Here is a 12,902-nt window from a genome sequence, read left to right as displayed (position 1 = left end):
CTTCAGCCTTTGGAGATTTGATGCAGGATGGCTGTCATCTTTCCAGATAGTTCATGCTCATTTCATTCACAGAGATTTGCCTAACTTAAGAGTGATGAATGGCTGACTTTTCTGGCTTCTTTTCTAGCCCAAACTTCTTCTGAATATCCTCATCAATCTTCTCCCAGTTGATTGGCTTCAACTGCTCCTTTTCAGCTGCTCTTAAATTGGCTGCTGCTTCATTTATCAGATTAATGTTATCTTTGGCTGGTGGCTTGGTGAAAGTAATTGAAGGCACAATTACTTTGCTAACTTCAATGTTGAGCACTTTTTGCTCCCCCTCACTCCTAGAATTCTCTTTTCCCCCCTTTTTGTTATCAGCAAGTTAAGTAGAGGAGGTCTGTGCAGCCACCAGTTTCTGAAGCAAGTCTGTCTGTTGAGTTTGGTGAAGATGAATTGCTGTAAGAGATGCTTCCATTGCTGTCATTCTTGTATCTAAGGCATCTATCTTTGTGGCAAGATCAGAATTTTTCCTGAGCTGTCTCTTGATGTCAAGCATTGTAGCTTCTGGAAGTTTAGAGTTCATCTTATCAGAAATGGTCTTTTTCATCTCATCAATATCACCTTTAATAGTGTTGACATCTCGAGCATGTTGAAAACCTTGGATTTGTTGCAGTTGCAGAGAAGCAAGATGTGCTTGAATGAGCTTTTTGGTGTTGGCATTTGTGGTGGTTTGAAGAGCAGAATTTGTCTGATTTATTAGTTGAATCAGGGTTGTCTTGAAGTAGTGTTCATCACAGTGCTTTATAAATGCCCAAGATGGCATGCCTGATCTTGAACTGGAGCCTACTTCTCCCCCTATGTCCAATGGCTCTTCTTCACTATCTCCACCTTCACCTCCAAAGAATTCTTCTGAAGCACCAGTCTCATAATCAACATCACCAGCTGTAGAGGGCAAAGCTGTGATGGCATCCTTAGCTCTTAGCATTGACTGTGTGGTGTGCACCAAGTTGAGCATCCTTTCTGCATTGTCATTGCGCTGTTCAGCTAGAAGTTGATATGCTGGAACAGGGTGAGTAAATGTCTCAGCATCAAGGGAGGTAGAATCTATAACAGCTTGAGGTTGTTGAGATAGTCCCTCCCTGTCTGCATCCTGGACATTCATTAACTCACTTGCAATGACATCCACCCTTATAGCTCCTGTACCTGCATTTCTCTCATAATCTCTCTTTTGTTGCATCAAGGTCTCACCTTGGCTCCCCACCCTCACACCCTCACCTTCACCATCTAAGGTGGGACTCCACACACTCTCTTTTGCCAATCCTGAAGAACTGAATTGCATATTTTCACTCTTTTCCTCTCCTTTTTCCTGGGAGCAACCCAGACTCTCACTCATAACACTCTCTTCCCTCAATCCTAGGAGTGATTGTACTACCACTAAGTTTTCTGCACTTGAAATAATTGATGAAATTTGAAGCTGTGCAGAGATACTCGACGGATAAGGGATATCCATCGGGCTAACAGTTTGACTATCCGATGGATAACTGCTGTTAAGCTTATCCGTCAGGATACAATCACTATTCGACGGATGAACAATATCCATCGAGAGAGTAGGAATAAATGAGTTAGGAGTGGAAACTATTGTGGACTCTGTGCTGATTGATGAAAATTTTGGCATAGATGTCTCAACAGTTCCTGAAGGAATTGGCAAGTGAGCCAACAAATCATCCAAAAGATGATGCTCACTTGCACTAGATTTTGGCTTCCCCAACAGAGTTAAAGAAGGGGAATCACGAATTGATGTGTTGATCATATCCACATCCAGAGAGTTTGTGGGAGAATTTGGTGTTTGGGGTGCTTCTATAACTAAAGATTTTGGCTGTGACTCCAAATTTATTGGAGCCACATCAAATTGACTTTGAAAAGGTACAGTGACTGTGTCTTTAGCACCAGTTTGCACAGTGTGTGAACCCTGTGCATCCCCAAGGGTTTTTGGTTTCTTCTTTCTTCTATAGGATTGGGGTGAGCTTGTGTCCCTTACCCTTTTAGCCTGTGCTCTTGGCTGAGAGTTTTGTTCAATAGTCACATCCTTTTGGGAGGATGCAACTAACAATGAGCTAATTTCCTTATTAAGCACTGCAGTCTGTTGGAAAACTGCAGTGTGGCTAGGCTGGGAAACACTCACCTCTCCAACCTTATCCTTAGGGTTTCTTTGATGTTCACCCTGTCCCTCACCTACCTTACCCACCTTCACACTCCCCTCTTTAGATTTGGTTGATTTTGCAACTGGCATCTTTTGAGAGATACCAGAAGGGGCTTTCTTTGACTTGGATTTAGAAATTTTGGATTTGGTAGCTTGGGTACGCAACTGTTGGGTCATTGACACAGTTTCCATAACTACACTAGATTGCAAAGAAATTTGTGAGGTTGGAATAGTAGAGACAGATGAACTTTCCTCACTTACCTGAGGTGCTTCCATTACAGGAAAATAGAAGAGTGGCACCTCTTTGTGATGGTTTTCCGTGTTCAAATCTGCAATAATTCTTCTCTCTTGAACCCAACAATCTAGTTTGTTGGTTGGGTTCTCAAGCACAATTCCCTCAGAGAGGTGGTTAGCTAACATCATGAAAAATCTAGCATAGTAAACATTTTTACCCCTCTTATTTAACTCTCCTAACTTAAATCCCAACTCAAACAGAACAAGATCACTAAAGTTAAAGTACTTATCAGTAACTAGCATGTAAAACATGTTAAGCATGGAGATATTGACAGAATCAAAATTACTGATTTTACCAGAGAATACCTTAGTAACTACATCACATAGATAACTCCATTCTTTCCTAAGACCCAACCTCCTAATTTCATTTAACTTAGAAGTAGAGAGTGCATAGTTCATGGAGTTAAACATATTAACAATGTCAGTGTCCGTGTGTGGTAAAGTTACAGTATTATCAGGAATTTTGAAACATGCTTTAATAACATCACTGTTAATACATAATTCTTTACCTTTAATAGTGAGTGTGATGGTCTTATCAGTTGAGTTGTACACAACAGTTGACCACATTTCCTCAACAACCTCACAGAAGATGGTGGGTGATTCTTGCATGGCATAGTTGATTTTACAGTTCTTCACAAAATCCAGCATTTTGTGGTAGTCACCAGACTGTTGAATCCCCTTGTTCACTAGAGTCGTGAAGTTGTTCTTCTCATAGATGAATCCAGTTTGTGACATGATCTTGACTACTGGTGCCATTATTAGAGAGTGGAAATTGCAGAGATAGAGATGATAATTGCTTTTGAGAAAGAGAGAATTTAGAGCAGATGATTTGAGAATGATAAAAGAAAGTAATGGAAATGAGTTAAGCTTTTATACTATCTCAAAAATAACTGTCAAAAATAATAAAGTAAAATAAAGTAACCAATAAGAATTGCCCAAAATAGCCGTTTAAAAATAAACTGTAAAAATTCCTTTAATTATCCGTCATGTTATACTTATAAACTGTAAGTATACTCGATGAATAAAGTTCAGGGAATTAACGGCTAAGATTCAGACAATTCGACGGATGAGAATAAATCAGTTATTCATCGAGTCATAAAATATTTCAGAAAAATAATTGATTTTATTAATAAAATGTATACCGAAGGATGATCAAACTCGATGGATAGTGATCATCCGTCGAGATGTAAATTTTGACTTAGCCACAATTTCATCTTTGAATGAAAAATCAATTAAATTTCTGGCTACATTACAACTTGCAAACAATCTATAAGGATTCAAGAGAAATTTAGCATACCTAACTCACGTACCAACCATGAAAAGGTGGATTCATCCAGTGGCTTGGTAAATATATCTGCAAGCTGCTTTTCACTTGGAACAAAGTGTAGTTCTATAGTACCATTCATTACATGTTCCCTTATGAAGTGGTACTTGATGTCTATGTGCTTTGTTCTTGAATGTTGCACTGGATTTTCAATGATGGCAATTGCACTTGTGTTATCACAGAAAATAGGAATTATTTCAACTTGCAGACCATAGTCCAACAATTGGTTTTTCATCCACAAAAACTGTGCACAGCAACGGCCAGCAACAATATATTCAGCTTCAGTTGCTGAGGTAGAAACTGGATTTTGCTTTTTACTGAACCAGGACACAAGCTTATTTCCCAGAAATTGACAGATTCCTGTTGTACTTTTTCTATCTATTCTACAACCTGTATAATCTACATCTGAATAACCAGTTATATCAAAACCAGAATCTCTAGGGTACCAAATGCCAAGTTTTGGTGTTCCCTTGAGATATCTGAAAATTCTCTTAATAGCTACTAAGTGAGGTTCTCTAGGATTAGCCTGAAATCTACCACACAAACATGTAGCAAACATTATATATGGCCTACTAGCTGTTAAGTACAGAAGTGAGCCAACCATGCCCCTATAACTTGAAATATCCACAGACTTTTCAGTAGTATTTAATTCAAGCTTAGTTGCAGTGGCCATGGGAGTTTTTGCAAATGTGCAATCCATTAGATCAAACTTCTTTAAAAGATCATAAATGTATTTAGTTTGACTAATGAATATTCCATCACTAACTTGCTTAACTAGTAGACCAAGAAAGTAAGTTAGTTCTCCCATCATACTCATTTCATACTTACTTTCATCAATCTGGCAAATTTTTTGCAAAGTTTTTCATCTGTAGAGCCAAAAATAATGTCATCTACATAAATTTGAACAACTATACTAGAGCCATTAACATTTCTAAAGAAAAGAGTTTTATCTACAGTACCTTTGGTGAAGTGATTCTCTAAAAAAAACTTTGACAAAGTGTCATACCAGGCTCTAGGTGTTTGCTTCAGTCCATAAAGTGCTTTCAAAAGATAGTAAACATATTCTGGAAAATTTGGATCTTCAAAACTAGGAGGCTGACTGACATAGACTTCCTCCTCCAAATCTTCATTCAGAAAGGCACTTTTGACATCCATTTGATAGACTTTGAAATTGGCATGGGCTGCACAGGCTAAGAAGATTCTGATGGCTTCAAGTCTTACAACAGGAGCAAATGTTTCATCAAAATCTATTCCTTCTTATTGACAATAGCCCTTAGCAACCAATCTAGCTTTGTTCCTGACTACTATGCCATTTTCATCCATCTTATTTCTGAATACCCATTTGGTGTCTATTGGATTCTTTCCTTTAGGCTTGGGCACCAGCTTCCATACCTTATTCCTCTCAAATTGGTTTAGCTCCTCCTGCATAGCTAAAATCCAATCAGGATCCAAAAAAGTTTCTTCTACCTTCTTTGGTTCTTCCTTAGAAAGAAAGCTGTTGTATAGACATTCTTCTTGAGTTGCTCTTCTAGTTTGAACTCTAGAAGATATATCACCAATGATGAGCTCAAAGGGGTGATCTTTTGTCCATTTCCTTTGTTGAGGTAGATTAGCTCTAGATGAAGAGGCCTCATTGTTGTCTTGATGTGTGATTGAGTTTTGATTATTGGAAACTCCCCCTGAGTTAATGGATCTTTGATTTGAGAAAGGGGAGCTTTCTATAAGTGATCTATTCTGACTCCCAGCTTCTTTTGATGACCCGACAGATGGTGAATTTTGAGTACCGACAGATGAGGCTGGTTGTCTCCCGACGGATAAAGCAGATTGTCTCCCGACGGATGAAGCATTTTGTAACTCGACAGATGTTGAATTTTGTGCTTCATTGGTAGTGGATTTTTCTGCATTATCCTTTGATACCGTATCTTGATCACTTTCATCATCACTGTCATCACTAACCATCTCCACATTGTCAAATTTGAGGCTCTCATGGTAATCTCCATCTTGCAGTCCTTCAATCTTTTTATCATCAAACACAACATGTATTGATTCCACAACAATGTTGGTTCTTAGATTGTAGACTCTATATGCTTTACCAACAATATATCCAACAAAAATTCCTTCATCTGCTTTAGCATCAAACTTCCCATTCTGATCAGTTTGATTTCTAAATATATTATATTTACAGCCAAAGACATGAATAAAATTTAGAATTGGCTTCTTGTTCTTGAACAATTGATAGGGAGTCATGCATTTTGCTTAATTAACTAGAGAAATATTCTGAGTGTAGCATGCAGTATTTACAGCTTCAGCCCAAAAATATGTTGGTAACTTAGACTCTTCAAGCATTGTCCTTGCAGCTTCAATAAGTGATCTATTCTTCCTTTCTACTACTCCATTTTGTTGTGGAGTTCTTGCTGCTGAAAACTCATGCAAAATCCCATTTTCTTCACAAAATGCTCTCATGACAGAATTCTTGAACTCAGTTCCATTGTCACTCCTGATTCTTCTAACTTTGAAATCAGGATGATTATTGACTTGCCTTATGTGATTGATGATGATTTCACTAGCCTCATCTTTAGACTTTAGGATATTTGTCCAAGAGAACTTTGAGAAATCATCTACAATTACTAGGCAAAATCTTTTCCTTAAGATGGACAACACATTGACTGGTCCAAACAAATCCATGTGTAGCAGTTGCAAAGGTTCTTTAATTGTTGAATCAAGCTTCTTTTGGAATGATACTTTAATTTGCTTTCCCTTCTGGCAAGCATCACACAGTCCATCCTTAGAAAACTCCACTTGAGGAATGCCTCTAACCAGTTCTTTCTTTACAAGTTCATTCATGGTCTTGAAGTTTAGATGTGATAGCTTCTTGTGCCATAACCAACTTTCATCCTGACTTGCTTTGCTGAGAAGACAAGTAACATATTCTGCATTTGATGAGTTGAAGTCGGTTAGGTACACATTTCCTTTTCTCACACCAGTGAGAACCACTTTGTTGCTTCTTTTGTTTATCACAACACAGGCTTCTGAGCTGAAGGTTACTGAATTGCCTTTATTACAAAGCTGGCTGATACTCAACAAATTATGCTTGAGACCATCCACTAAGGCAACCTCCTCAATGATGATATTGTCTTTTGAAATCAAGCCATATCCCACAGTATAACCCTTGCTGTCATCTCCAAAAGTAGTACTTGGGCCAGCTCTCTCCTTGAACTCTGTGAGCAGGGTAGAATCACCAGTCATGTGTCTTGAACAACCACTACCCAAGTACCATAGATTCTTTCTGTTTCCCTGCACACATCAAAATCAAATCAAGTTGATTTTGGTACCCAAGTTTCCTTGGGTCCTGCCTTGTTAGCTTTCTTATTCTGTTTCTTAGGCTTTATCTCATTTGACTTGGGGATATCAGATTCATCCTTAGTCATTTGAGTTGAACCTTTGAAACCATTCATTACAACAAAATTATCATGCATATTTTTATTAACATAGAATGTCATGCTATTAGTAAACATGTTATTCCAGTAAGGCATGCTAAATAGCATTTGTGGCATACTAAATGCAGCATAATACGGATTAGGTGCAAATGGCATATTAGCAAACTGAGCATTCATATTCTGTGTAGACATAGCATTCATAGGCATACAAGGCATGTCATTCATGTTGGAAAAATGAGGTGGCACAGATATAGAAGTAGGCATGACAGTTTTGCAATTAACAGACAAATAATTTACACTACCACACTTGACACAGATTTTTCTTGGAGCATATTTATCAGGTGTGTAGTTGTTATGCTTGTTAATTCCTACTTTACCATTTCTATTATTTTCCTTTTAGCCTCTATTTTAACCTCAATCTTTTCAAGTCTGTCACTCAATTGCTGGACAGTCATATGACCAACATTAGCCTTTTTCTCCTTCTTTACTTGACTGGATTCTCCTGGAACAAAATTCTTGGAAACTGATCCATATTTCTCATTTAATTTGACAAGTTTGGCTTTACTCACAGGCTTGCTCACAGTCGACGGATGAGGATTTATATCACTCGACGGATAACCCTTTTTGTTATCCAACGGATGACCCTCATCATCCGTCGAGTCTACATCTGTTAGCAATCCTTCAACCATCTCTAGATATTTTCCATGCCTTAATCACCTCCTGTTCTCATTCAAGCTGCTTCTTCAAGATCTCTTCTTTCTTCAAGGACTCAGTTAATTCATCCTTAGCAATTTTACACTCAATTCTTAATTTTTCAAATTCAATGAACTGAGACTCTAGCACATTATTCCTCTCACTTAAAAACAAATTGTTTTCTTTGATTTTAGCATTTTCTTTAGTAAGAGACTTAAGTGTAACACGCAAATGATATAATTCTGTAGACATGTCATTTATGGCATCATTAAACTCAACTTTAGATAAATGTGCAAGGTTAGTGGTGATTACCTGATTACTTGAAGAACTTGTCTCTGTTTCATCAGACTTGGAAATTAGGGCTAGATTTACATAACTGATATCCTCATCCTCATCCAGACCATCTGCTACCCAGTCATTTTCTTATGTAATGAAAGCCCTTTCCTTTTATTTGACCAATTCAAATATTTCTATTTATAATCCACAGGCTCAAACTTTTTCTTGCTGGAATCTGACTTTCTACACTCACTGGCAAAGTGCCCTGCCAAGCCACATTTGAAACATTTGAATTTTGATTTATCCACCATGTTTCTATTTGGACTTGAGCTTGGAAAATCTTCTGGAAAGAAATGCTAGATGTTCATCAATATCTTTCATGTCATCTTGGCTCAAAGAATCTTCATTTTATGCTACCAGCCCTTTGCCCTTGTTTTCACAGACCTTTGAAGTTGATTCAATAGCTTCCATCTTCATCTCCTTCTCTTTCTCTAACTCACCAACTTGTGCAATTGATCCTCCTTTCTTCTTTCCTCTCTCCATCCTCTCATCTTGCTCTATTTCAAGCTCATAAGTTTTCAGAATGCCATACAGTCTCTCCAAGGTAAACTCCTTGTAATCTTGAGAGTTTCTCAATGAGACTGTCATAGGTTTCTATTCCTTTGGAAGAGATCTAAGGAATTTAAGATTGGAGTCTTTTGTCTGATAGACCCTTCCATGCAACTTCAGAGCATTTAGTAGTTTTTGAAACCTACTAAAGATGTCAGTGAGAGACTCACTTTCTTCACTATGAAAATGCTCATATTGCTGAATGAGTAGCTGCATCTTATTTTCCCTTACTTGCTCAGTGCCATCACAGATAATCTGTATAGTATCCAAAACTTCCTTGGCAGTTTTGCAATTGATGATGTTGTCAAACATGTCACCATCAACTCCATTGAATAGGATATTCATGGCCTTCTTATCATTCCTGACTTGTTCAATATCAGGATCAGACCATTCATGCCTTGGCTTGGGGACTGATGGCTCATTTCCAGTTGCAGCTCTCATTGGTACATGAGGGCCTCTCTCTATGCAATCTACATAGGCCTCATCTTGAGAAAGTAAATGGAGATGCATTTTTACCTTCCAATGATGGTAATTATCGTTATACAGAAAAAGAATCTTGACTCCAACATCCTTTTTGTTCATCTTGCTATTTTTTTGTGATCTTTAAACTCTTTGTTTAGCAAGCGCTTGCTCTGATACCAATTATTAGTCCCTAACAATGCAGCAAGAATTACAGAAGTGGGGTTGAATGGAATTCTTGAACCTTTTTCTTGGTTTAAAAGTGTTCTAACTTAAAATATAAATCTGTGTGAATTGATTTGCAAAGTGTGGAATAATAACTTGGAATGAATCAAAACACAAGTAATTAAAAATACAAGTCTTTAAAAACTTTTTGGTGGATTTGAATGTATCCACCAGAGATATATATTATATCAAGAGAACTCTGTGTAACAAGCTTTGCTCACAGCTGCTTACAAATATGAACAACTAAGTTTGCAGAGAAATGCTAAAAATACAGCTGACAAATGTTTCTCACAGAATTTCTTGCTTAGTGTTCTTGTTGTTCTATTTGCTACTTCTTGGTTTATATATGACCAAGATTACAAAGTAATGAGACAAGATAATAAAATAAAACCTATCAAGTCTAATACTATGCTGCTTCATTACTCTATTCCAGCATCTTTGAATATCTTCATATAGCATGAAAATAACAATGCTTCTTTGTTTTCTAAAACCCAGTTGAATAGGCTTCCACATTCCTTTTGCATACACTCGACGCATGTGACTGTGTTGTCACTGTCAACTGATGTTTGAATTGATTATCCGTCGAGTACATGATCATCCGTCGGGTTGCCTTGTTGATCATCCGTCGAGTGGCATTATTGTTTATCCGTCGGGTAGCTATCAGGCACTTGACTTCAGTTCATTTATGCAGAATTATAAGACATCATCTATGTACAATTAATCAACTTATTCTGCATATCTAATTAAAGTCAACATGACTTGAGTGCTACTATAGAAACTAAACAAGGTGTATGCAGAAATGTGCTACAGACTCATTATTACATAAGCTACTCACTCGATGGATAATTGATCATCATCCGTCGGGACTATATTGAGTCATCCGTCGGGACTATATACCTTATCCGTCGAGTGCTACATTTTTCACTAAGTAAAATCTACTAAGGTGTTTTGTTAATGAAATCATCAAGTACACAACATATTCATAACAACCTGTCTTTATCCTTGTAAAGTGGACACCCGAAAAACCTCTACCCTCAACTATTTAGTTTTTGAGAGGTCTAAAGTGGACATTCAAATCCGCATCTGCAAATGCATGATGCTTTCAGAGCCATTCTCGAGTTCATTATACTACTAATTCCGCTTGATTTTATCTTAATCGTCCTGTTAAATTTTTTCCCCCAAATTTATATTATGAACCCTAATCCAATATATAGAGATAGCTGTGTGTGTATATGTGTTTCAAATATTTTAATGGCTCGTTTCCGATCAATACACATTTTATTTTCTTTTTATTTTAATTTTTTAACCCTCTCTCCTTGTGTACAAATCAACTGATGACATGTCAAAAAAGTTCCGCACATTTTATTTTCTTTTTATTTTCATTTTTTAACCCTCTCTCCTTGTGTACAAATCAACTGATGACATGTCAAAAAGGTTCCGCCACATCAGCTCGATTTTGACAGATTCTAATATCTGTCAGAATCTACTTAACGGAAGAACTCAATTCAAACAATTTGAGACGTTTAAGGTCCTGGTTTTCGAAATCTTTTATTTAAAGACCTATCAAATAAAACCGAAATAGTTTAGAGACTTATCAATTTATTTTTCCTATATATTTTATAAATTATAAGCAAAATATATATTACAAATCCGAAACAAAAAGTATTTAAGTTGTTCACGTGTATGTTGAACTCTATACATATAATATATGGAAAATACTATACCTAGTTTATTTCTATTTGCTAAATGAAAATGTAAACATGCATTCACATCAATAACACCAACTAAATTATTTCATTATTTTATACCACCACACAACACTGCCACGGCGTTTAATAACAAATTTATACCTTTTTCTAGTCCTCTAACATTACTCATAATATATTAAAGTAATGACTTTGTGGAACTTCTAAATGAATGATAGCTATCTAAGTAATTAAAATTATATTGTATAACCTGTGTGCGACACAGACCGACATAAAATATTTAACTAATTAAATTATTAGTCACATTATTCGATCCTAATATTTAATAATTTTTTAATTAATACACTCTTTTTTTTGAAAAAAAATCAGAATTAATTCAATAATGAAAAGCCATACAGCATAAATCGAGTCGAACAAACATAAAATAGATTATATCACTAATTAATCTAGTCTTTATGAATACACAATTAAGCGATTTGTTGAAATTGATATATACACATGTATCGCCTTCACCAAAACCAGTTTGAGCTATCGATCGTAATTGCAATCCCATATAAATCTTTATCACTGAATCAAACCTCTGAAAATTTGGCAGATCTAACGTCCTGGACATCGAATCACACCAAAACACACCAAAAAATACACCAAGCTCTCATAATGAGAGAATAAACAAAACCCAAATAAATTGGGAACAAATCTCACCCAACAAAGATTTTATCAAACAAAAATACAATCTTGAACTATAAAAATCCTTATCCGGGGAGGAGTATTATTGAAAAATACGAACAAAGTAAGGAAAATAGATGGGGCTTTCCACCGATGAAAACCGACGGAAGCCCCGAACAACGGCTAGAAAAAAGAGAGGTTGAGAGAGCTTTTTTTAGGGTTTGAGGATATGCTTTTAATTAATACACTCTTAATATATAATTTCACTATTATTATTTACCACTAATATTATTATATGAAATAAATTAATAAATTAATTTGACTTTTTTAAATAAAACTCCCTTCATCCATTTCTAATTGTAACTTTTGTAAAAAAATATTATCCCTGGATTATTATCTCACACTTGTTTCTATATATTTTTGATCCTTGCCCCCGTATTGCTAATTTTAATATTTAACTTTACTACGAATATACAGACCCATAACTCATCATCTAATGTATAAATTAGGAGCATACATATAAAGAAATAATGTTCAAAATAGCTTAATTTTTATGACCAACTGGCCAAAACACTTTATGCAGATGTACGTCTTTTAATTTTTTAAAATTTTGTTAAGAATATGCATCTCTAACATGCGGATTCCCTATTTACACTATTTATAGTGACTCAAATATGCATGATAGACATTGAATACACAACTCAAGTTGCGTATTCTTTACGAAAATAATAAAAAAAATTAAATTCACATGTTTGTCACACGTATTCGGTAGGTATATTTGGGACGGACAGCTCCGCATTTTCCACCCACATGCAAACAACTTATATAATTTATTTTTTTCTTAATATTTGTGTTTTCTTCATATGTAACAATTAAAAGAGGCGGAAGAGTATTATTTTCTAAAAATTTTCTTGTAAATTTTTGTTAAAAACTCCTAAGATATAAGTTCTCTGTTATTATCTACAATTATTATTTTATTTAATATTAAATTACTACTTTTATTTTATTAAAATGGCGCGATACACATGATC

The sequence above is a fragment of the Apium graveolens genome, chromosome 11, assembly GCF_009905375.1.
Source record: "Apium graveolens cultivar Ventura chromosome 11, ASM990537v1, whole genome shotgun sequence".
Taxonomy (NCBI): Eukaryota; Viridiplantae; Streptophyta; class Magnoliopsida; order Apiales; family Apiaceae; genus Apium; species Apium graveolens.
This window is presented reverse-complemented; position numbering follows the sequence as displayed.